Raw genomic sequence first — 27328 nt, 5'->3', positions numbered from 1 at the left:
CAATTATTCTCCAGATAGTTTGTGCAGTTAAAATCTTTTATGCTTATAAATGAAACTATTTTTTATACATTGAAAAGTACTTTATAAATGAGTCAAACTACATGACTTAAATTTAGAGTTATTTGCCTATCAGTGAAAGTGAAACAAATGTTGATATTTATATCCCTAAAAAGTAGCTGATGTGTGCTTCTTTTTTTTTAGTAGCATTATTTTATTATTTACTTTCAAATGTTGCCCTTCTTCCCTGTTTCCTTTCTACAAATCCCCCATCTCACCCCCCTCTCCTTTGCCTCTATGAGGGTGCTCCTGCACCCGCCTACCCACTCCAGCCTTACCCCTGTACCATCCCCCTATGCTGGATCATTGAGCCTCCACAAGACCAAAGGCTTCCCCTCCCATTGATGCCAGATAAGGCAGTCCTCTGCTACATATAGAGTTAGAGCTTTGGATCCATCCGTGTATACTCTTTCTTTGTAGTTTGATCTCTGGGAGCTCTGGGGCGTCTGGTTGGCTGATATTGTTGTTCTTCCTATAGGGCTGCAAACCCCTTCAGCTACTTCAGTCCTTCCCCCAACTCCTCAATTGTAGTCCCACTGCTCACTCCAAAGGCTAGCTGTGAGCATCTGCATCTGTATTAGTCAGGCACCGGCAGAACTTCTCAGGGGACAGCTGTACCAGTTAGCAAGCATTTCTTGACATCAGCAATAGGTTTGAAATCTGCAGATGAGATGGATCTCTAGGTGGGGCAGTCTCTGGATGGCCTTTCCTTCAGTCTCTGCTCTATTTTTTTTTTGTCCCTGTATTTCCTTTAGACAGGAACAATTCTGGGTTAAAATTTTGAGAAGGGTGGGTGGTCCCACCCCTCAACTGGGGGCAGTGCGTGTATCTACCGGAGGTGGTTTCTTTTCATGGGTATTACAGCTAATGTCACCCCTGTTGTGTCCTGGGAATCTCTCACTTCCCTGGCATCTGGGACTTCCTAGTGGCTACTCCACCCCCACAGTTCCCCACCATAATTTAATCATAGTAAGGCAGTTTTAAGAACTCAGACTCGGGGTTGGGGATTTAGCTCAGTGGTTAGAGCGCTTGCCTAGGAAGCGCAAGGCCCTGGGTTCGGTCCCCAGCTCCGGAAAAAAACAGACTCGTTGCTCTCATGTATACTGTGCTATAAGGAATGTCTACTTTGGAGCCTGTGATTTTATATCATTTAATGTATTATGTCATTTCATACACAATACATATACATATATTCTACTTTAAATGCCTTACATATTTGTAAGTATTTGGATGGTAAAATGAACAGGCTAATTTAAAACTCTATGATGGATCTAGGCTGAATTTGAGCCAAAATAATGTAATTGACCAATTTTTTCTTCTTAATGAAATGGTCAGTGTGCTCGAAATAAATCATTGTGATAATTATATAAATATATTAGTACAATAACACTCAGAATCTGATGAAAATCACTGCAGTGATTTTTAAATTTTTAATCCCTGTCTTACATGCAAGACATATTAGTTTCTTGTCAGATGAGTATTTGAACATGTCACACCCAATGAAAGGTAAACTACAGTCCATCCAGCTTGTTGATGTTTTATACTATGATTATATGTTCCATAATAGCATTATTGTGTATTACTGAGAGAAGGAAATAGCAAATTATGCCCATGTAGGGAGGAGAGAGCATGTGATGCCATTTGAAGCAGAAGGTTTGAACACAGAAGGCAGCCTAATATAAATACTAGCCATTCACTATTCATCTGCATAACCATGTTCTTGGAATCATGAACTTCCACAAACCTGTGGATGAATTTTTGGGTGTAGATGACAATGTGCATTCACTATCATATGCACTATAAGTAAAGAGTTCTTTGTATTAATATTATTACAAGATTGTTTATGCTAACCTTCAGATAAAATCTGAGGAAAACAAGAAACAAACTAACTAACATAAGCATTATAACTTGAGATAAACCAGTGCTTAAGTGTATTTGTTTAAGAAAAGAATCTATAGATTCTCAAAATAAATCAACTTAGGTGCCTTTCAAAGTCGCCTTGGTGTCCAGACTGCTTATGTTATTGGTCTTATTAAGATTAGATACATTTCACATTACAGAAATCACTAAATTGGACTCAGGTGTTTATTTTAACTTCCAAAGCATTGATATAACATTACACAATTTATTTTTAATTTATAGTTTCAGACTTTTGAGATGTGAAGTCTTTTCTAATTTCTTCTCAATGTAACTTTCTTAGGATTACGCCTTTATTGTTAAAATGCGTGCATTATCCTTATGTCTCTCTTTTACAGTGACTATACTCTCTGACACTTTCCTACCTCTGTGATTACATTTGACACAAACAAAATCAGCTTCCATTTCTAAATTTTTTAATTTAGTCAAATCTGATTTAAGATATAATCACAGGTTCTGAGGGTTCTGATGTGCACAGCTCTGGGAAGCCATTATTGAATCTAGCACAGTGGCTTACGTGCAAACACATTCTTTTCTGTTAAGAGAAAATCAGTGCATAGTTAAGAAATCAATAATGCTTAAGTGCCTCCATCTCTCCATCTCTAATTTGTCTATTTCTCATAAACAAATGATGGTTTACTGGGGAGGGAGAAAGGTGGAAATAAATGCATGATTTGAAGAAATAAGACCATGGCTGGTACCACAGCTCAGTGAGAGCAAAAGGCATTTATTGCCGATTCAAATGTACAATTTGATCCAGAGGATACAACATGGTTGGGAGAACTGGCTTCCCTATTGTTCTTAGTTTATATGCTCCCTTTCTCTCAACACACACAAATGCACACACAGGAGAACTATGACAAAAAACAAAGCATACTTTTGAAAAAATATATTTCTATATAATATTTCTCTAAATGCAACAAGGATAGAGAACATGGCTTAGGGCTACTCAAGTCAGAAGTTTTAGCGTGAAAAAAAAAGTAACATTAGACTTAAAATTTTTGGACTTGTGTGAAAGTACAACCTAAAATTTCAAGAACTTAGAGAAAAACATAATTTATAAATCATTTTATAAATTATTTAGAAATTATAAATTATTATTTCAAACATGTATAGAGTGTACCATGATTGTATTCATCCCCATTCCCTGCCCACACCCTAAAATTTATTTCTTCTTTCCCATCACTCACAAGTGTTCCTGCCAATCGAATACTAAGCATGGAGGTCATTCTTTGCAGTAGGGTCGATTTAAAGTCCCAAAGAAAATTAGCCTCCACAAAATCCATCAGGCTGTCAATATCTCCCCAGCAGGTGTGTGCATCCCCATGGGCTCTGTCTGTCTGTGCTAGGATGTTAGTGGTTTGTACTTGATTGTGATTGGAGTTTGTCAGTACAGGGGACAGTGCTCCTTCTGTGGTGTTTAGAAGACACCATCTTACCTGCTCTGGACCCTCCAACCTTATAATCCTTTTCTTTCTATTTCCAAAATAGTCCCCTCTTTGGAAGATGGAATGACATGATAGCATTTTTGGGCCGAAATATGGCCTTGTGATACTTCTCTATGCTTTTGACGCTATAATTTTCTGTATTTACCCTCTGGTTGTACAAACCCTCTTCTTTTTTGAGGTCTGGAAATGACTAATCTTAGAGAAAGATTACCATACTAATTTTAGTTCAGGAAACCATTTCCTTAAGCTTTCTAATGGAACAAAGTATTTTGATAAATGAAACAAGTTCACCAGTCGCCCCTGTGGAATTAATTTACTAAGCATGATTAGTCTTCTCAGAAAAGCAAGTAACTCATAGCTGAAACTTCCTCATTTATACTCATTTCTATACAAACTTCCATTAGTCCTATATAATCTTCCTGCCTTAATTATTTTTCTATTGCTATGAAGAGATGCCATGACCGTGTGCAGAAGAGCTGGTTTATTAGGGACTCACAGATCCAGAGGGTGAATCCATGAATATCATAACAGGGAACATGACAGCAGGCAGGCATGCATGGTGTTGGAGTGGTAGCTGTGAGCTTATATCTGATCCACAAGCATGAGAGGGAGACGGGTACGGAGAGAGAGAGAGAGACTAACTGGGAATAGGAATGGATTTTCAAACCTCTAAGACTGCCCCTAATAATTTACCTCCAAGGCATACTTCCTCATCCTTCCAAAATTTTATACTAACTATGGCCCAAACACTCAAATACATGAAACTATGAAAGCAATCACATCCAAACCCCCACACCCACAACCACATTGCATGTTTTCTTCTTGGGACTATGAATTGAGATTTAAGAATGAATATTATAAAATTACATTTTGTAGATTTTTGGCTGCCAGTGAATTAGAGTTCTCATCTCTGTGGTTTCTGCTTTCATAGTATGCTAACCAGAAGACTGTCGATCAACTTTGTCTGCATATATTTTTCAGACAGAGCGGAGCATAGCAAATGCACCCTGGAAATGAATTTTGAACAGTTCAACAGAAAAGTGGTTTTCTCTCACAGGAAAAAGGCATCCAGCAGGGGCTAAGGTCAGAACTGCAGTTCTTCTGTCAAAAACGCTCCTAGATTTATACTTTGGAAGCTTGAGTCATCTTTGGAATCCCCTGTCTGTCCTTGTATAAAAAGGGATTTGAACAGTCTTGACTTTCCAGGCACTAAACAAATGTTACTTTTAAGCTAGCTTAGCTTAAAACACACTGAACATCGAGGAGCTTTGTATATTTCCTTCAAGTGAAGATGTTTAGTAGCTATTATTATTTCAACATTTCAACAAATAACATATATTATTCTATACATGATGTAAAAGACAATGTTTAAATAGAAAAAAGCATATAATAAACAGAACGCATTTGCAAGTTTGTTTTGATTCAAAGAAATTCTTTTCATGAGCAAAAAAGCATGATTTATCCCTATGAATAATGTTGGTTGCTATTGAAATATTAAAGGAGATTACATATTTTCTGTTTATTGAGATTGAATTACAGAATTAAGCTTTATATTGGTATACTTCTAAGAAATGTACAACTCATGCTTATCTTTTCAATAAGTGACTGGGGAAATATACTAAACGGTTATTTCTAAGTGACTTTTAAAATAACTCAATTGCATGCACCTACTTTGAACCTAAATCAAAATATTACATACTGTCTTTGATATTTAAACATTAATTGGATGGTTCTCTGAAGTGGGAAAAGACTCCATTATAATTTGAGCATCATGAAATAAAAATATGAATACATTTTTCTAATAATAGATCAAAGTCCCAAAGTTTTTAGAACTCAATCATAATTTATCTGTCAAAATTAAATATCTGTTAAAATACTTTCAGCATTTGATAATACATTAGTGAAGCCCAGAGCTATCATTAAAAGCATAAAATGCTTTCATCATGAAAAAGAGACTCCAAAGTTACCTTTAGGGTCGGCACCTTTCTGCATGTTTCCACTCCACATTTTTCTATTATACACAAATATGTAATAACTCCTATTTGCTTCCAAGTAGGTTCTAGGATCTCTAATAAACCAGAAAGGAAAGTGAACAAGAAAAATTATATACATATTCGTATTATCTTTATACACATTTTGTTATTCATTCTTACTAACTTACATATGCATTTAAGTATATATAATTATATACATATATGTGTACTTAAAGAGTAGACTCACATTTCAGTTTTGTGTGCTAATCCATGTTTCACATATATATGTATGTGCTGTACACATTTGTGAGCACACGAAAATGAGAGTGGGAAAGTTTGATATTAGGTACCTTCCACAGTTACTTACCTCCAATACCTTAAAACAGAGTCTGTCACTTGAACTCACAGTTCTCTGATTTGTTAGTCTAGATGGCCCATCTCCAAATCCTGAGCAGTAGGAAGACAGAAAGACCCCCATGTCTGCACAGCTTATGTGGGTACTGGGATCTAAACTCTGGGTGTTATGCTTGTATGATGTGGAGTTTACCCATGGAACCATGTCCCCAGTCCCATTCCCTCAAGAATGATGTATGCTTGTGTAAATACGGCTCCTGATCTATGTCTTGTATTAAGAGTATATATTGTATTACGTTCACTTGAAAGGAAGAGAAGAAAGATCCAGACACTGCGGTTGGAAGTTTGTGTTACTTATAGTTGCTGTAAGTATATTCCTGTGCTTTTCAGTAAGAACTTGGGTTTTAAAATGAGTGAGCTTAGATTTTTCTAATACCTAAGGGAAACCAGCTTTATTTACAGGAGTCCACCTAACCCAGATCTGTGTGGAACACAGGGTTAGCCCAGTAAATCCTCTATTCCTACCTACTCCTGTGAGGTCCCCACAACATGCATCTGTCAGGACTGCCAGTTCAGTACAGTCTGTCAAATTTCTCAGAACTCTTCTAGATCATTCAAGATTTCTGTCCTGGATGTCTTATGTTAGAAATCTATGGAGCCCTTATCATTACAGATCATTTTTCAATTGAATAAATTTTTATTAAACAGAGAAAAAACACTGCTAAGTTAGGTGTAACTGATCCAGAGGCAGTGGCACCTGGTAAAATGGACCATAGGAATGAGGCTGCTAAATTGATATGAAAATAGCCAATTTTTTTAGATGATCAGGCAAACTCATATGTACATAGTTCAGACGATATCATACTATATATGATCCAATGCACAAACCCAGAGTAATGCAATAAGAGTAGTAAACATTAACAGGTAGTCTGAAGCAACCCTACTCCTATGTCCTCACCTGTTAGGAGAACAAAACCACATTCTGAGAGCATTCCTGTGATTTGGAGGACTGAGGTCCCAAGACTCTAGTCCTGCTTTCGTGGAGTTTTCTCTCAAGCAGTCAAAATTCAGGCCACACGGCTTTATTCTTGGACCATGCTCTGACACCTGAGAAAGTTTTTACTTTTTTACTTTAAATTTATATTTGTTTTTTCTGATTGTATGTATGTGCATCGTGTGCACACATGGTTTGCAGAGAAGACTGAATGTCATTGGAACTGAACATGTAAGTGGTTGTAAGACAGCACATGGGTGGTCACTGAGAATCTGTTCTCTGTGTTCTAGCAGAGCAGTGAGAGCTCTTAACTATTGAACTATTTCTCTAGCCAGAGAAAATATTTTAAAACAGTCGATTTTTGCTCAGTAAATGGAATCCAGTAAAATGGCATAATCTATGTGGTGGTTCATATCTTTGATTACATTCATTCTGATGGGATAAAATTATTATAAATTCGATACCCACTAGTGTTATATAGCAATGTCCTGTTTCAAAAGCCAAACAATTAAAAATGTTTCAAAACCCATTTCCTTCACCTAAAGCTCTTCAGTTATCAAAACTATTTGGTTTAGATTATCAGTATATAGTTTTCATTGCCTCGTAGGAAAATCCCACACAAGTGCACCTTACTTAATTCAAACATGTCTAATAAAAATCTGCATGAAATTAAACTTTACATAATTATGTCTTAAACATTTTGCAAGTAACTATGTAAAAGAAACTGAAGCAATTTAGAGCAATAAAAATGTTCTTAAAACTTGTATTATTCGTTTGATTCTGGACAATTACCGAAATCAATTTCTTCTATCTAAATGTTATTCTCCTTCACATCTAAATGAAATAAAGTACAATTTGTAATACTTTCTCAGTAAAAAATATAACAACGACAACAATAATAGTAATAGTAATAATAATGACAGTGACATTTTGATCAAATGGCTACTTAAATACTTGGTTTCTGGGAATATCTTGGTTAGGTCTCCCCTGAAAATGTGGAGACTTAACTGGCACTTATGATGAAAGTAAAGTTAAACACTCTTAAGTCAGGCAGCCCCACTGCTTTGCTAAAGTACAAAACAATAATGTGCATGACTCTATCTACCAATAAGATGGAAATTTTCTGCCATTAGCCAACTCTATGCGAAGATGCTTTAGAGGTAATGAGATAATGTCTTGTAAGTGCTTTCAGGGAAGGAAACTTTCTCCCCATTTAAGAGGAGTCACGATCATTAACACTTCACACTGCCAAATGCACCTCCTTTAGGACAGTGATGCCATAGAAACAGTGATAGCTTATGCTCTTCACCTAAACCCACTGTGAGACTGCATTTATCAGTATTAAGAGCATGGGGACATAGGTGATATCCGGAAGTGTCTCTAAAATTATCAGCACTTCCTATGAGAAGAACAACCACATTCAAGGGTATTCACTGAGCATCCTGTCATAGATATGAAGGATTATGAAACTAGTATTTTCTTAAATGAATAATTTGTTCTGATTAGAATTTAATATACACATATACACACTCATACTCATACACATACACATATGTATATGTATACACAGACACAGACACAGAAAACATACACACACACACACACTCACAGACACACACATATATAGTTATGTCTATATGCATATAAACTAGACAGGATACAAAGACCAGATTCCCTCATAAAGTATTTTATTATCATAAAGATCACATTAAATACAGTTACATATCTGTTATCTAACATGTTCCATTCGAGGCACAAAATCAATTTTAGTTGGATCAACTGAAGTGAAGGGCATGCCCAAATCTTATGTGGTATTAAATTGGGTCATGATCCTCTCTTGATCATCCATGTTTCACTTTCAGGTTGATGAATTATTAATAGGTGTATTGTCAAAGAAATGTAGCAGATGGCATTTTCTTTTTGGTTTTCATTAGACAAAACTGTTACTAATGTCCATGAATTTCTTAAGGCACATACATTTACATATTAAAAAATTAAATGATGTAATATATATGTTCAGAGAAATATAAGAAAAATATTTACATTGCAAGGGAGTAAAAAATAGAGAGAAATAATGGCTGTCTTGATAGAGGAAACTAAAAAAAAATGCTTAGCAAATCTTACACTCCTGAAAGAATCAACGACATGAAAATACTAGCATAGATTTTGCTTTAGTAATTATACACTAAGGCCTGTAAAATGTGATATTATAATTATTATATTATAATTTATAATTATCAAACACACAAAGAATTCCTTTTATGCTGATTTTCATGGCTATGTTCTGTAACCTAAGTCTTTGCAATTAAACTTATTCAGGCTCTCTCTTGGTAGATCCCTTCCCACTTCCTGGACTGCCTGGTTGATCCTCATTGGGAGAGGATGTATCTAGACCTCCTCGAACTAGATGTCTAAGGGTGGGATGGTATTCAATGGAGGCTCCCCTTCTTAAAGGCAAAGGAGAGAAGGCAATTGGGAGATTCGTAAGCATAGGACTGAGAAGAGAAGAGAGGTCTGTGATCAGGATATATAGGGAATTAAAAAATAAATAAATAAAAATATGAGAAAATAAAACAACACAAAAAGTCAAAAAGAAAAAAGAAACTTCTAAGTGGCTGGTTCTGATTATTTCAACTTTTCTGTTCTCCCTGATCTGTTCAGCACTTCACAGAGTTAACACTGGTTAGTTTACTAAACAGTATTTAGGAATTTAAGGCATGCCTTCAAGTAAATTGTGCTAATAATTACTGGAACTGGACACAGTTTATTCAACTTATATCTATTCTTTATAATATTGGCTTCCATAAAATCACTATCTTTTAAAAATATTTTGCCAGTTATTTTAAAAGTTTGCAATTGAGTGAAGATATTTACTATGGTACTTTGTAGGATTGTATCTAATAATTCAAATCAATTTATTATTATTTTTTATGTTTCAGTGTATAAGAGAGAATGATAATAAAACATTAGTCAATGTTGATACACTAACAGTTGTAAATGTAACTTCATCCATATGAGACATTCTAGCATAAAATTTTTGAAGAAAATAGAGCTATTTTAAATAATAGAAAATTAAAATTAATTATTTTAATAATTATTTTAATTATTTAATCTACTCTTATGTGATGCCAGTAAACAATAGAGATAAAACTGTCTCTGCTGCCATCATAAAATATTGACACATTAAACTGCAACCAAAGAACCCAGGAAAAGGACTGTCTCAGTAAGTCAGCATCTACCATTAGGACCCAATCTCTAAAATCCTGTAGTCAGCAGTCGTAGAGATTCAGTGACACACAGGAGGACTGGTGAGTCGCATCCACCCTCATGCCAAATCCATCTGTTGATGAAATTCTGAAATTTGAACGGATTGTTGAATGCTGTGAAACCCGCTGCTCCATATCCCCACCCCATCAGGTTTTCAGGCCAAAGGCTTGAAATAAAAGAGAAGGAGGAAGCATTTGTTTCAGTAGTTTAGTACCTGAGCTCAGCAGATATGCTTCTGTTATGCCTGGCGTATAGGAGGAGACCCAAGGACAAAGACGTGAGGCCCTAGATGTGGGGTCATGTCTTCAGCAGAATCAGGGCTCAACCAGGAGACTATGGCACCTATCAAGGAAGGATGCTTCGGAGGACCAGTGTGACTTTTAGAATATTCTTTCTCCTTAAGTTCAAAATGAGTACATACCAAGGGAAGATGAAACAATTTTCAGTTGTGCTTACATACTGCATGGCAGAAAAAGGCATCAGCATTTCCAGTTTGCTCAGACTAAACAGAAGTGGGGGAGTTTAATCATCTTAGGCCTTAAAGACATGGGATTTTATATGTCTCACTGAAATAATTTGAGTGAACAGTTTCATAAGATTACTTTTCCCTCCATCTAAGTGAAAAAATGACTCCAACATAACAGTATTAAGAATAACTAGGAGCAGATTTAGCTCCATAATTTCAAAAGAAACCCATTGACCGGGGGACATATATTAAATAAATGGGCTCACCAATCACAGCTTGTCACAGAGCAATCTCATGAGTTTTTCAGTGATGTGAGATGTTGATTTTGTCAGCAGTTTTGGGAGGTATGAATTCTATAGAAATGCCTCTCTTGAACACAATCAACTCCATCCAAAATGATGTCAGGTATAATGTACCTCAATGTAGCCCGAACATGTTAACAGCTAGGAGGTCACATCAAATGCAGGAACTTTCTGCAGAAGGTCATTTCTGACCAAGCAGTCAGTTTTACTGAGTGTATTACTTGTGTAATATTGTGTATTAAGCTATGCCTTAAAGAAACACTTAGAGTTTTTTGTTTTTAGTTTTTTTTTAACACATTCAGCACTCTTCAGTAATGCTGGTATGTAACAGCAGCTAACTTGAACTGGGCAAGTATGTTCCTTTTTCACCAGAGAGCTAAATAGAAGACAATCCAATGTCATGTTGCTACTTTGAATAGCTTTTCTATGTTTTTCAATTCTCTTCTTTCAATTCTATTCTTTGGCATGTGAATATCTTTCTCAAGAAAACCTTACCGCATTACTTTTGTGTAAACTGCTTCAGTTCACAATTAGATATTTATTTGCCAAAGTGGTGGTTTAAATAAATGTTCTATTTAAGTGAAACTGCCATGTAAAATGAACACAAAACAGGAAGGTACATAGAAATTATTCTAACGGGTTTTGTTACATAAAAGCACACATATAAAAGAAAGTCAGTGCCGAAGTTAAACAGTAATGATGAAAGATCAAGGAGTTATAATTCTCAAGTTACGTGTTAAGATTTCTCGTGTTGCAGATCAACAGAAAGAACAAAGGAAATGGGAAAAAGAGTACTAAGTGCCCTTCCCCTCCTTAAATGTCTAAGAACAACAATTTGCCATGCCCTCAATCTACTTCTTAGAGAGAACAAATCAACTGGTACCAAGTATTGTGTAATTTAAGAAAAATGAACTAAATATTTGAATTCTTAATATGATTTGGTCTTTGGCTCTAGAACTTTCCATACAACTTACTTCTTAACAAATGATACCACTACAGGGTTGTATTATAGAGGTAGCAGTCTTGCTAAAATTATACATATCTTATGAAAATAGAAATAATATATAGGCCATAGTTGTTAATATAATTATGATTCTAATAAATCATAATTCTAATAATTTATAATAATTATTATTGTAATAAATAATTCTAATAAATATATAAAGAAGTAGAATTATCACTTTTTTAAAAATGACATCCTAGTGAAGGAGGTGATTCTGCAACTGTAAATGACATGTCGTGCTTTTAAATAGTTAATTCGAAGTCAGGTGAGTATAATTCCCACTTAACCTTATTTCCCTTACATTCTTCATTACTTTTTATGTATTTTACCTTTCTTTTACAACTTTTTTCTTTTTTCTTAATTCTTCTCCCATACATTATATCCCTACTGCAGTTTCCCGTCTCCCAGTCTCCTGTCTCCCACCTCCCCTGTCCCTCAGATCTATTCCCCCTTCACCTCCCCTCAGAATAGAGCAGGCCTCCCAGAGACATCAACCAAATATGATATGACAAGCTGCAATAAGGCCAGGCACATATTCTCACATCAAGGTTAAATGAGGCAAACCAGTGATAGCACAATGGTTCCAAGGCAGGAAAACAGTTAGAGATAGCCCCCAGCCCTCACTGTTAGAATCTCACAAGAACATCAAGTTACACATAAGCAGGGGATCTAGGTCAGACCTTTACCAGCTCCCTGTTCTCTGTGAGGCCATGTGGGTTCCAATCAGTTCATTCTGAGGCCCACAGTCTGTGTTGTATTACGCAATTTGTTCATTTCTTCTTTAAGGAACTCTATAATCTTCATAAAATTAGTTTAAGGTTATCTTCATGTGCTTTATCTGTGTTGAACTATTCAGAAGTGGGATGGTTGCCCCGCCACACATATAGAAGAACAATGTCACTAGGTATAAGAAAAAAACAGGAATTAACACATCCTTAGCTGTTGTTGTGTTCTTACACTGAAGTTTAGGCATCCAAATTTGGACCAATTACTGGCCTAGGTGCCAATTTCTGGGTTTATCTTTGTTGGATTGGAGGTTTTCTTTCTTGGTTTCTGTTTCCTCTGTTCTTTATGCTAGAGTGAATTCTAATTGAGTAGAAGGTCTCCACTCATGTTGGGTGCTGGATTTCTGTTAACCTACATGGCCTATGGTCTAGCAGTGTGGTGCCTGCCTAGTTGCATGCTGTGTGGACTCTGATCTGGCCCGGGTCTTCTAGGGTTTAGGATGCTGGCATGACTTCTGGTATAGTAGGCAACTTCTGCCTTGTGTTTGAAGATTTATCCTGGTTTCTGGTGTTCAAGATGCTAGCCTGGCTTCTTTTAGAGCAAAAGGCTTCCTTGGGAGGTATAGACTATGATTCAGTGATGAAGAGAGTGAGGGAGGTGGTTGTGCTTGAACTAGGAAGGTGCAAGTGGGGGGGGGGGGGAAGGAGGGGGAGCAAGGTAGTCCTTACCTGGGGTTCAGGATTCCGACCTGACTTGTGCCAGAGATATGTGCTCTTTTTTTATTATTATTATTATTAAAATGGTAGGGGTTGGTTTGGTAACTAAATACTGTTTCCTAACACGTTTTGTATGTTTGTTTGTTTGTTTGTTTGTTTGTTTGTTTTCTACAGACAATTGGACATTGCACTACCTGAGGACCCAGCTATACCTCTCCTGGGCAGATACCCAAAAGATGCTTCAACACACAACAAAGACACATGCTCCACTATGTTCTTAACAGCCTTATTTATAATAGCCAGAAGCTGGAAAGAACCCAGATGCCCTTCAACCAGATAATGAATACAGAAAACGTGGTACATCTACACAATGGAGTACTACTCAGCTAGCAAAACAATGACTTCGTGAAATTTATAGGCAAGTGGAATGAACTAGAAAATATCATCCTGAGTGAGGTAACCCAATTACAGAAAAAACACACATGGTTTGCACTCACTGATAAGTGGATATTAGCCCAAAGCTTGAATTACCCAAGATGCAATCCATGGACCATATGAAACTCAAGAAGGATGACCAAAGTATGGATGCTTCACTCCTTAAAACAGGATACAAAAATATCCATAGAAAGGGATAGGGAGGCAAAGTTTAGAGCAAAGACTGAAGGAACAGCCATTCAGACTTGTCCCACATGTGGCCCATATATATATAACCACCAAAACTAGATAAAATGGATGAAGCTAAGAAGTGCATGCTGACAGGAACCAGATGTAGATCTCTACTGAGAGACATAGCCAGAGCATGTAAAATACAGAGGCAAATGCTAGCAGCAAACCACTGAACTGAGAACTTGACCCCCATTGGAGGAATTGGAGAAAGGATTGAAGAAGCTGAATGGGCTTGCAACCCCATAAGAACAACAATGCCAACCAATCAGAGCTCCCAGGGACTAAACCACTACCCAAAAAGGCTATACGTGGACTGACTCATGGCTCCAACTGCATATGTAGCAGAGGAAGGCCTTGCTGGGCACCAATGGAAGAAGAAGCCCTTGGTCCTATCAAGGTTGGAATCCCAGTGTACGGGATTGACATGGGGGCAGGGGCAGTAAGGAGAGATGGATGGGGAGGGGAACACCTTAGAAAAGTGGGGAGGTAGAGGTTAGGGGGCTTGTGGACAGGAACCCGGGAAAGGGAATAGCATTTGAAATATAAATAAGAAATACACAATTAAAAAAGAGAAAAATGAAGAAAAAAAAGAAAAAATATTGATTAGAAATGATTCAAATGTTAATATATTACTTGCATAATTGTCATTCCAATCTTTTAGTGTGCATGCATATAATTGTCTTATGTCTGTAGAAACGACATCATAAATACCTGTGTTAAAAATGTAATTTAAAAAATAAAAAATAAAAAGTAATTGAATACTTTATCAATTTTTTCACCAGGCATCTCTTCTTAATGACATTTAAATCACTTACTATTTCAAGCTCTTTGTCACTGTCTTTGGTAGTGATACTTTTAATTTTAAGCTAGTTGATGCTTCTAAATGTACAATTTTCAAAGTTTCCAATTCAATTGCTAACTTCACTAAAGTCTTCAACACCTTCCTAAAATGTATACAAGTTCATCTTTCGATGGCTTTCTCTTTATGTGTATGTTTAATGTGAGGTGTTTATATCATTTAATACTAAAGAATTTGTGATCATGAATCTGTATTTTCACAGTGCATACATATGTTAGAATAGTAGAGAGCTGGTATTTGAGCGAGAAGGTCGTCTAGTCTATAATATGTTAATAGCAATTGTTCAAATTTTCTAACTTTTTTCGTAATTTTGCAACTGTAAGGACTAAAATTCAGAATACTTTTATGGTAAAATATTCCTTCATGGAATCAGTGACATGATTTCTAATGTATGAAGCAGAAGTCTAAGACTGGAGGAAATGACTTGAGCCAGGAACAAGTTTTAAGAAAGTGACTATAGATTTAACCCCTACTGATTTCTCTCTTTCTCTTTCTCCTCTCTCTCTCTCTCTCTCAATTTTTCACTGATAAAGACAGACAGGAGATAAGTTTTAGAGATGCACAGTAAATACTGTTCTCCGTTTAATCTGTATTTCTAGTTCACCTTCAAAATACACTTGAAAATGTATAAACCCATTCCAAGCATGTTGCGGTTGTTATCACAGTGTACTGTCTAAAGAATCCTATGTGGTAATAATATATCAACTTCACAGGAAGAAAAATGAAGAAAAGCAAATGGTCACAACACTTCCATACTGAAGAGAAAGGTAACATATCAGGGGAAAAAGATATTAGTTTAGGAAACATTACTTGTATGTGTTAGAGAAATTCATCAATTTGTATTTCATTTGGTACTCTGGAAAAAAAAATTTAAAAGAAAGTGGAAAATAGAAAAGAATGAAGTAGAGTATTCCAGATGGTAACAGAGTTGCTGAAGTTAAACACAGAGGAACAAGAAACTATAGCAACAATTACAACCAGAATGGATTTTGAATACAGTAGTTGGGGGTTGGGGGCTATAAAAAAAACAATATCTAGTTTTCGATACCAAGCTTTATATTGTATGTTACATGTAATGATGAGTGTACTATCATCAACAATTCAAGAAAACCTTCCTAAAGCCAACAGCTTTGTGCTAGTGTAGCTCTATAAAATAATGCAGACAATTTCTGGTCAAACATTTAGAGAAATGATGAGTCAAAGAGTCCAGAATTACCACAGCAGGAATCAGGAATTCAGATGTGAATAAAAGTATTCATCATCTGTACACATGGCCCCTCCCTCAAATCCTTACAAATCTCAAACCGGTTAAATAGGGTCTTAACATTTGGTTTTAATGGGCAGCCGAAGAGCATAGTGAGAGACTGCATTGTGTGTACTTCCAGGTCAATCGACAACTCACAGATAAGTATTTCACAACTTACTGGGAAGAATGGCTTCTAGGAATAGCGTTTTCCAGCCATGCAAGCATATGTCCCTTCTTACTCATACATGAATTCTGTATTAAGTATGTGCATGCATATGTTTCTGTTGTTGGGTACATGCTTATGTGCACTGGTACCTGAGAAAACCAGAAGAGAGTGTTGGATCCCATGAATCTGTATGTACAGTCTTTTTTTAGCTGCCCAATATATATGCCAGCATCTGAAATAGGGTCCTCTCAACTCAGAACCATCTTTCTAGCACCCTAATTTATTTACCTTATACTTTCTAAATGTGTTACAAAGTTTAGATAGCTCTCCCTCCCTACTCTGTGGTCTTGCACATTTCCTCCTAACTTTTGTTTAAACCTTTTCAGATCAAGCATTCCCCCTCTGTACTTTCACACATTTAGCTATGTGTGGCAACTCCCCTATTTCCCCTGCATGACTGTTTTCTAGTCCCAAGGTTTCCATATGTCCTCGAAGATAGACATACACATTTAAAGATTCAAGGAAAGGCTCTGTATATGGAAGAGAACATGCGGTGTTCGCCAATCTGGTCTAAGTTTCACTTCCATCCATTTACATGAAAATTACGTTTTCCTTATAACTTAATAAAATTCATTCATATATATTTACCACAGTTTTCATCATCAGTTCATCTGTTGTTGAATATTTGGCTGCTTTCATTTCCTAACTACTGTAAATGGAGGAGTATTGAACATGGATGTGTTTGTTTCTCTGAAGTAGGATATATAGACTTCGGGTTGTTTTCCAAGGAGTGATTGGGGCAGAACATTTGGTGGTTCTCTTCCTAGGTTTTTATGCAATATCCACATTGATTTCCACAGTGACTAAATTACTCTACACCTCCACTAACAATGAATAAGAATCTCATATTCTGGCATTTGATCTTTTGTTTTTCTGACTGACATATCCACTTCGGCAATATTGGAATGGCTGCCGTGGGGGTAACCAGCTGTTTCTGGATTGGATCTGAGACTTGCTCAACAAGAGGAAAGGCATGCTGGATCAGTAAATCTAGGAAAAATTCCACAGCTGGGGATATTATAGGTCCTAATGGGGGAATTTAATTCTGTTGCTTAGATAAATCGACAATGGTGCCAAGCTGCCTTAGAAATGATGACATTTGTACACATAGACAAATGATACTCTCAATTTAAATGAGAGATCACTGTCTTTCTAGTGAAAAAGTGAAGAGTGATGATTTGTTCATCTCTGAAGGGAAGATTCATATACCCCTCATTGTGGCTCAGGGAACATAGGATGTAAGTACCAGAAGTGGGGAAGAAAGTTTATAAAAAGCCGTCTTTAAGGCAACCGATGACACAGTAAGAAAGTGTCTGTACTTGGCCTGCACAGAATGGTGGTCTATAGCCAATAAATCATTCAGGAAGCAGCTCATGGGACCCAACAACTCCTTGCTGAAATGATGGCAAAATGATAGATTCTTGCGGAGGAGACAGTTTGTGTCTTAAATTGTGCATGGAAAGATCAGCCCAGCAGGCTTCAGTGGATAGTTATCTACCGGTGATTACAAAGCAAACCTGGCCAGAATCAGTGAATAACAGAACAAAACAAAAAGACATGGTTGTGAGAAAGGAAAGAGTTTATCGGGAGAATGATCAAAATGCATTATAAACAGGTAGGAAATTGTTAAATAGCAAACATATTCAAATTAAGATATAAACTAGAAAAAAAAAGTCTCCTGTGCAAAAAGCTGATTCCTACTTTTACTCCTACATGCTATGTGGGTAAGTCACATGGCACATAGAAAGATGTGAAAATGACACGTATTCTAGGTCTTCACATTATTAAAGACGCAGAGTGGAAGCCTATCCTAAGTCTATCCACAGGACTGAGCATGGAGGAACAAGAAAACTACACCTACAAAATGTATTTAGAGGAGCTGAAGGGGTTTGCAAACCCCATAAGAAGAACAATGATATCAACCAACCAGATGTCCCAGAGCTCCCAGGGACTAAACCACTAACAAAAGAGTACACAGGGTGGACCTATGTCTCTGGCAGCATATGTAGCAAAGGATGTCCTTGTCTGGCATCAATGGGAGGAGAGGCCCTTGGTCTTGTCAAAGCTTGATGCCCCAGTGTAGGAGAATGTCAGGGCGGGGAGGTGGATGGGTGGGGTGTCGAGCACCTTCATAGAAGCAGGGGGACAGGGGATGCAATAGAGGGTTTCTGGAGGAGAAACCGGAAAAGAGGATAACATTTGAAACATAAATTTAAAAATATCCAATAAAATAACACACATAAAACATATTTAAGTTCAACTTTTGTATGGAAATTTACCAACGCCCCCCTCCCCTACCCAGGAATTACCGTCATTGGAAGCAGGACAGAGCTGAAAGAGCCCGATCGATCTAAAGAAAAGAGAAGCTAAGGTTTCTATTAATTCTGACCTCATTAAAGGAAATAACTGAATTCAAAGCATGAAGAGGTTTTGTTTCTGTATGTGTTTATCACAGAGTACACAGGATTTTCATTTTTAAGTGATACAATACTGTGATGTGAGTATATACCATTATTTTTTTAGCTCAAAATTCAAAGAGAAAGATACAAATCCACATAAGCATTAGTTGATGTGTTCATGAGCTAAGTACCAAGATCAAACTCAAGTTAGACTGGTCTACGTTCAAAGCCCATGATTATGTCCCACTGTTGTTTATACAGATGTATTTGCTCGGAATCGTGTTCACATTTGCCAAATGACTATATCCTTTGTGTCCAGTCTTCTGAGAATATGATAGGACTTTCAATGCAAAGGGAAATGTGCCTCCAAGGGAAAAAGGAGCATGGGTAAGATGAACAGTACATGAAGGTATACACAATAGTGAGCTCTCATTGTAGTAATTACATTTGTGCACATGAATAGGCACAAACACAGTTATGTATGATTTATGCATATATAAGAAACCATATTTAAAGCTGACATTCGTACATTTAGAAGACTTCACAGGATGGGGAAAACTGTTGTAAATCAAACCAAAAAAAGGACAAAATTAAAAAACAAAAGCACAGCAATAGTAAAGTCATGAAAAAGAACTTTGGAAATCATTGAATGCATGCACAAAATTTCCAAAAGCAAAAAGGCCTCAACAGTAGTTCTGATATGCATCACAATATTTAACCATATGAGCAATGCAACAGTTCCCAGAAGCATGGATTGCTAGGTCACACTTCCCAATTGCAGGACCACAAAGGCTAAAGAGTACTTGGCCAGCCATTGCTCACATTTAGCAATGACTACACTACATAGCTATTAAACACCACCCTTATTTTGCTCGGTCCCAGCTGCCCCTAATTTGCAACTTTTCTCATCAGTAAAGTGATCGTTTAAGACTCTGATAGAAATTTCTGCTCAGTAATAACATGTGGCAAGATGACTTTTTAATGTAAAAAAATATGATAAGAGCGTCCTGCACATATAATTAGTTTGGCAATATAAGAAAAAGAACCATTTCCAGAGATTACAAGGTTTATAAGCAGTTCCTGCCAGCGGTTTCCCAATTAATGAAATTATTGTTGGGATCTCACTAACTGAGGTCACTATTGACTTTTGGCACATTAAATGGTGATTCTTAAGATTTGGTAAGAAAGGAAATAGCTATCATATTTCATAAGACATAATTTTTAACAAAGAGACTTTAAAAATTAATTGGTTCTATGATAATGCCCCCAAATGAATTAAGAACCATAAATGAATTATTTAAAGCATTTATATCTCTTGAATAAAATTTCAGTGGTTAGCTAAATCTTATACAGTAATAAGCCTTTATTAAATTATTTATCCATTTGTTCTAATTGTTGTATATATTGCTGAATATAAGACCTCTTTAACATATCATATTTCAAAACCGTAAGTATTTAAGAATAGAATTCAAGAACTATCTACAGGCACCATAACAGCAATCTACAGATATTCCATATAAATAATAATAAAAAATTCTATGCCAGTGTTTGCTTGGGTCTGCACTATATAGTAAATATTCATGAGAAAATCAAAGCAATTTTTCTATTTTCTTTCAGGTAAAACTTACCTTGGGATTAAATGGCTAGGCAGATAAAGATGAAGCATTTATATAATTTTAGCGTGAAAGGGACTAGTGGACAGAGAACAACTAACAAAGTACACCTAAAGATGAGCAGGATCAGTTAGCTGCACCACCCAGCCAAACTCCCTACAACTGTGAACTTCAAAGGAGTGAAGAGTAGCATAAGACAAGAAAATGATTTTTCATAGCTACATTACTGCAAAACATGTGTACACACAGAGAATTGTGTAGGTCATTAGAATTTCAGAGTGTATATATTAATTCAGGAAGCACGGTAGGAAATCAAGAAACATTGTTCTCCCTGCCCCTTTTTTTTCCTTCCAAAATACTTATAATATTTTATGAAAAACTTCAGGAGGAAAAGGAGGAAAATCATGCGCAAGGGACTACAGGTGACAAAGACACCTCGAGGAAACCATGCTGAGTGGGGAAACTGATTCAAGTCAAGGGACTAATTACTGAGGGGGAAAACAAGCAGTTGAAATTAACAGCTGCTAAGTCATGGGAGAGATTCCTTGATGACGCTCCACTGTGCCCCCCGCATCCCCATACACACTTTACTCACTCTTTCCAGACATGGAGCACACATGAATAGGCAAACAGCAAAGAGGAAAAAACAGAAGCACTTATCTTTATTAATGTCACAGCAGCTAAAATATAGCAATGATGAAACTGTTCTTTCTGGAATTCCCCAGTATTGTATGTTTAAGGAAGAGAGGGAATATCACTTTACATGATGCGTCTTATTACTCTGTCTCTCTGTGTCTCTGCCTTTTTCTTCCCCCTCTGTCTCACTGTCCCTTTCTCTGTCTTGCTCTTACTCTCTCTATTTCAGTTTCTCTCTTTCTTCTGTCTTTTTTCCTCTCTCCATCTTTTTATCTATCTTTGTGTGTTTCTTTCCATTCATTCTCTCTCTGCATATTTTGTCTTTCTGTTTTATTTCACAGTCTGACTCTCTCTCCCTCTCATGTGTGTGTGTGTGCATGCGTGTGTGTGTGCTTGTGTGTATGTATACATCGTGCATGCATGCATGTATATGTATGTGTGTGTTGTATGTGTGTATACATAGCCTGGGAATGACTGGGAAAAGATTATGTACACACAGGCATAAAATCATGCACATGAGAATATATACATGCATATTTTTCAAAGTAAGATAGAAACAGAAAATTAAGAGATTTGAGAAAAGGTGACAAAGATGTTGAGATTCTAATGAGACAGTGGCAGAGGAAGAAAAGTCCTGTGGAGAGGTGTGACTTTGAAAGGCATGTACTGCAAATCTGAGAAGCAAGTAGATACAGATTAAACAGGAGACAAAAGCACAAAGCGGAAATAGCCACCCTCCAGAGGTAACATCAAGTAGGACATGAAAAGCACCCCCCTCTAATTAGAGCTCTTGGACTTGGCAGCACAGGAGAGGGGATTTACAGAGAGCATGGGGATGCATATGCTAATTTTCAATCACAGAAGCCAAGCTATTAAAACCTGCAATTAAAATATGTAGTAAATACATCACAATATTTTCTTAAATTGTAAGAGAACAATGGAAATTAATGTGGCTTGTGATTATTAATCCAGATTACCATAAAGCAATTATTTTTATGGTCATCTGAATTGATCCTACTCATCATAGCTTACAACACACTTGGATGCTTATATGATTAAATCCATACACTCTTCAGTCAGCTGCAGACGATGCACAATGTGGCACTAACAACCTTTCTGTGTAGTGTTCCTGAAGAATCAAACATTTACAGTAAAGAGGATATTTCCCTCTATATTTAGGCTAATACCTTTGAGATAGAAAAACTTAATTGAAATTTATTACAATATTAATTATATATGTATTTGGTCTAATCATGTAAAAATAAAGTTATACTAAAATAATCACTTTTTTTAATTTGTATAAAGGCCTTTTAGAGTTTGCCTGTAAATGTCTATCATAATATCTATGATATAGTTACCTTCTAAATTAAACATCATGTACCAAATTATCAACAGGCTGTCTCAATCTACCAGCTCTCAATAATGACACTGGAACAATTATTATTTAATATAGCTGAGTCCTTAGCTTAGGCTCTTTCCCAACTAGATAATATAAATGATTAACCCTGTCTACAGTATCCACCTTTGCCACATGGCCCCTTACCTGTCATTATGTCCTGGTACATTCAACTTCCTCCACAACTAGCCTGCAAATTTGTGTGGGAGTGATTCTTCCCAGAGTTCTGATATCTGCTAGGAAATTCTGCCTCTCTTCTCCTGTCCTGGCTTTCAGATCTTTACAAAACCAATCAGAAGGTGATGGGGAAGCAGATGCTGAGCAATTCAAATAACAACAGCAAAGTCCAGACTGGACTCAGCTCTGCTGGTACAGAAAACACCATTCTTGTAATACAAAGACAAACTTCGCACAGTTAATGAAAAGATTCTCTCAACACCAAATCAAGTTAAATGTAATTGCAAAATGGTTCTTGATTTCTTGTTTAGTAACTGTCACAAAACTTCGAAACCAAGTTTGCAAATATACATGAGCTCATCAGTTCACCTCTCTGAAAGCATACAAATATTCTATGTTCTAAAAAGCTGTAGAAGTTTGAACCAACAAATACACTGGTCACCTATGCATATGTCAGAAACAGGCAGAGAGAGAGAGAGAGAGAGAGAGAGAGAGAGAGAGAGAGAGAGAGAGAGAGAGAGAGAGAGAGATACATAAAATTAAATATATATTGTGGGTTGGGATTTAGCTCAGTGGTAGAGTGCTTGCCTAGCAAGCACAAGGCCCTGGGCTCGGTCCCCAGCTCCAATAAATAAATAAATAAATAAATAAATAAATAAATAAATAAATAAATATAAATACATACATACATACATACATACATACATACATATTGTATGTTTAGCATAGCTGTCATGTAGAAAAGTGTTATATTTTATATAGATAAAATAAACAGGGATTCATATAGATAAAAAGTCAATGATGTGACAATAGCTAAGAATTTTTCACCCAGATCAATTCTTCTAGATTGACAATATATTTTAATACAGTTTGGAGAATAATTCACTATTTATAAATTACCAAGCAGTCATTTCAAACAAGTTTTTATTAGATTTCTCAAATGATAGGAAAAAAATTAAGTTGTTAGGGCCTGAGAATTTGAGAATCATCCATCATGAAAAACAAGATTGATCCAACAAAAGTCTCTTTATTCAAAAAGCTGATAGATCAGAAAGACCACTGGGTTCCGTATACAAATGCTGTGACCCAGAGGCAAGATAGAGAAACCTTATAAAGCAAAGCAAACAAGAAGTCACAAACTACGTGGGGTAAGGCCAAGAGTAGGTACAGCCCATCAAGCACATACATGGCATTATAAGTAGGTTGCTCCTTGTCCCATACCTCGGATGACTTTCCTGATAACCTGGCCGAGATCAAAGACAGCCAGTCAGAGGAGCCTTGGGTTTCAGTCCTAACTGGGTGCTAACTAACAAGGCATGGGGTGGGACATTGTATTCTAAGTTCACAGGGGTACCTGGGGACAGAAATCATCTCAGGGAATTCAGTTCTTTCTTAGAATTTAGCTCAGTGCAAAATGGAGAGTCTATACAAGTTGGAGTCCTTGTAGTGAAGAACCTCAACAAAGTGATGTTGTTTCACCTGATGAAGGTTCAATCATACCTGTCAGAGAACATGAGGAAAACAATCAGATACTGACCTGTAAGCTTCATCCCTACTGATTAGTTTGCATGGTGTTGAAAGACACCAAGCGTGCTACCTGAGTGGGAGAGTAATGATCAGTGCTTCTCAGCTGTGAGTCCTGCAAACTACAGAACCAGCAGCATTGCAGGCCATCCCTCTTGCACAAGAATGGCGTCAGTGACACAAAAGTAACCAAACACTCTCTAATTGGATTTGCAGCCTGATCAACAAGAGGAAGACCATAAGAAACTGCCTCTGGGGGCCAAATCTGTGGCTACAAATGTCATAAGCCCTAGGTGACAGCATTCTATTATTGATGTTCTATGTAATGAACATTGTATTAAACTGACTTCTCCTGACTAAGAGTTATGTCCATAGATTTCATTTACACTCAACTCTTATCAGAATGGCTTCGGTTTTTATTCACTATTAATTATGGAGACTAGTCCAGGAACAGAGAACAAGGTAGTGCAAAGTCCTTAGTCCTAAACTGGACATATAAACACACACACACACACACACACACACACACACACACACACACACTCTCACACACAACTCCCAAGGATTTCCCAATGCACAGGGATAAAAACAGAAGAGAGGACTGAAAGTCTATGAGATTCAGACGACTACAAAAGGGGAAGATATTTAACAGACAGTGCAGGGCAGCTACACATGTGAATTCACAGCAGTTGAAACAGCTTAAGGAAACTGCTGCCACATGAGAATCCTATTATGTAACATATGTGTAACCATGAAGTATGCCATTTCACCAGGGAGTATTGACAACTGATACCTGATAGAAAAAGAAAATTTCGTTTTCTTTAGGAATGGGTCTCCTGTTAATCTAATATATGCCGGTGGGTGTCCACACACAAAGAATATAGGGGCAGCACAAATTGGACTTGAAAGGTTTAAAGAAAAGACATGAAGTTGTGTGATAAAGGAAGAAAATTCGAACAAAGTACAGTGTAGGGAAATCTCAAACTCTAATAAAATCATTTTTAAAATAAAAGGAACTGTTAATTTTTAGTTTTGAGGTAACACTTTGAACATTGAATGCAATACAGGCTATATTTCATGTACAGAAATTTCACATATGACCTAACACTATTTTTAACAAGTTATATAGCTAAGCAGACTTGAGAGGAGTCTACTTTGAATTTAAATGTAGGCACTTGTAAATTAAGGTTTCTGGTGATATTTTATGGTTCTTAAATTGTCAAACTTATCAGTTCAATGAGATGCTACAGATAGAAAGAAAACCATCTATGATAAGATGTTCATAATAACAAACATTAAATATATAGCTAAATAAAAGATGTCAGATACCAAATAGTAATAAATGAATGGACTAGAGTTTTTGCTTTTAAATTTTCAAATGGATAATATTAAGTTGTTTTTCTTTTGTATTATCTTTTTTCTTGATTATTTTATGTTCCCCTTCCAGCTTTCCCCTCCTCAAACCTCTTATCACATCCCTCTCACCTTGCCTACGTGATGGTGCTTCCCCACCAACCCACCCACTCCTGCCTTACCACCTTAGCATCCCCCTAAGCTGGGGCACCAATCCTCCATAGGACCAAGAGCCTTTCCTGCCAGAGTCCTACAAAGCCAGACTCTGCTAGATATGTGACTGGAGCCATGGGTTTAGTCCCTGGATGCTCTAGATGATCCAGTTAGTTGATATTGTTGTTCTTATGTGGTTGCAATCCCCTTTATCTCCTTCTGACCATCCCCCTGCTCTTCCATTGGGGTCCCAGCGCACAGTGCCATGGTTCTCTGCCAGCATCCCATCTGATTGGTAAGACTCTGGCAGAGTCTCTCAGGAAAGTACTGTACCAGCTCCTGTCAGAAAGTGCCTCTTGGCTTCAGCAATTGTGTCTGGGTTTGGTGTCTACAGATGGCATGAATCCCTAGGTGGGATAGTCACCAGATGACCTTTCCTTCATTTCTGCTCTATTCTTTGTCCCTGAATTTATTTTAGACAGGAACAATTCTGGGTTAAAATTTTTGAGATGGGTGGGTGGCCCCACCCAAAAATTGGGGACCAGGCCTATCTACTGGATATGGACTGTACAGGTTCTCTCTCCTCTTTGTTGCGTATTATAGCTAATGTTATCCCTCTTGAGTCCTGGGAACCTTTTCTTCCCTTGCATTCAGTACTTTAGAGTGGCTACCCACAGTGTGCCATCCCCAACTGCTGCATAATTTTGTTCAACTTCCTGATACAGTACTTCTTCCCTGTGTCCTCCCAACCTGATCCTGCCTTGCTTTTTACCTCCCCGTTCTTTCTGCCAATCAAATCGCTCCCTCCCTCTACTTCCCATAGTTATTTTGTTCTTCCTTGTAACTAGAAGTGAAGCATCCACATGTTGGTCCTCCTACTTCTTCAGTTTCACATGGTCTGTGAGTGAGTATTCCAAGCTTCTCTTTGGCTAATATCCATTTATCAGTGAGTGCATACCATGTGTGTTCTTTCTGTCTGGGTTACCTCACTCAGGATGTTATTTTCTAATTCCATCCATGAATTTCATAAAGTCATTGTTTTTAACAGCTGAGTAGTACCCCACTGTGTAAATGTACCACACTTTCAATATCCATTCCTCTGTTGAGGGGCATCTGGGTTCTTTCCAGCTTCTGGCTATTATAAATAAGGCTGCTATGAACATAGTGGAGCATGTGTCCTAGTTATATGTTGAAGAATCTTTTGGGTATGTGCCCAAGAGTGGTATAGCTGGGTTCTCAGGTAGTTCAATGTCCAATTTTCTGAGGAACCTCCAGACCGATTTCCAGAGTGATTGCACCAGCTTGTCATTTTACTATTTGCAGATGATATGATAGTGTACTGAAGTGACCCCAAAAGTTCCACCAGAGACACCTGACACCTATACCTGACAAAGAACTTCAGCAAAGTGGCTGAAGTCAACTCAAACAAATGAGTAGCCTTCCTCTACTCAAAGGATAAACAGACTGAGAAAGAAATTAGGGAAGCGACACCTTCACAATAGTCAAAAATAATATAGAATACCAGGGTGTGACTCTAACCAAGCAAGCGAAAAACCTGTTTGACAAGAACTTCAAGTCTCTGAAGAAAGAAATTGAAGAAGACATCAGAAGAAGGAAAGATCTCCTATGCTCATGGATCAGCAGGATTAACATAGTAAAACGGCCATCTTATCAAAAACAATATATAAATTCAATGCAATCTCCATCAGAATATCAACTCAATTGTTCACAGAGATAGAAAGAGCAATTCTCAAATTTATCTGGAATAACAAAAAGCAAACAGACAAGCAAACAAAGAAAACACATGTTAGCAAAAACTATTCTTAGGAATAAGGGAACTTCTAGGGGAATCTCCTT

The sequence above is a fragment of the Rattus rattus genome, chromosome 3 (assembly GCF_011064425.1).
Source record: "Rattus rattus isolate New Zealand chromosome 3, Rrattus_CSIRO_v1, whole genome shotgun sequence".
In the NCBI taxonomy this organism is placed as follows: Eukaryota; Metazoa; Chordata; class Mammalia; order Rodentia; family Muridae; genus Rattus; species Rattus rattus.
This window is presented reverse-complemented; position numbering follows the sequence as displayed.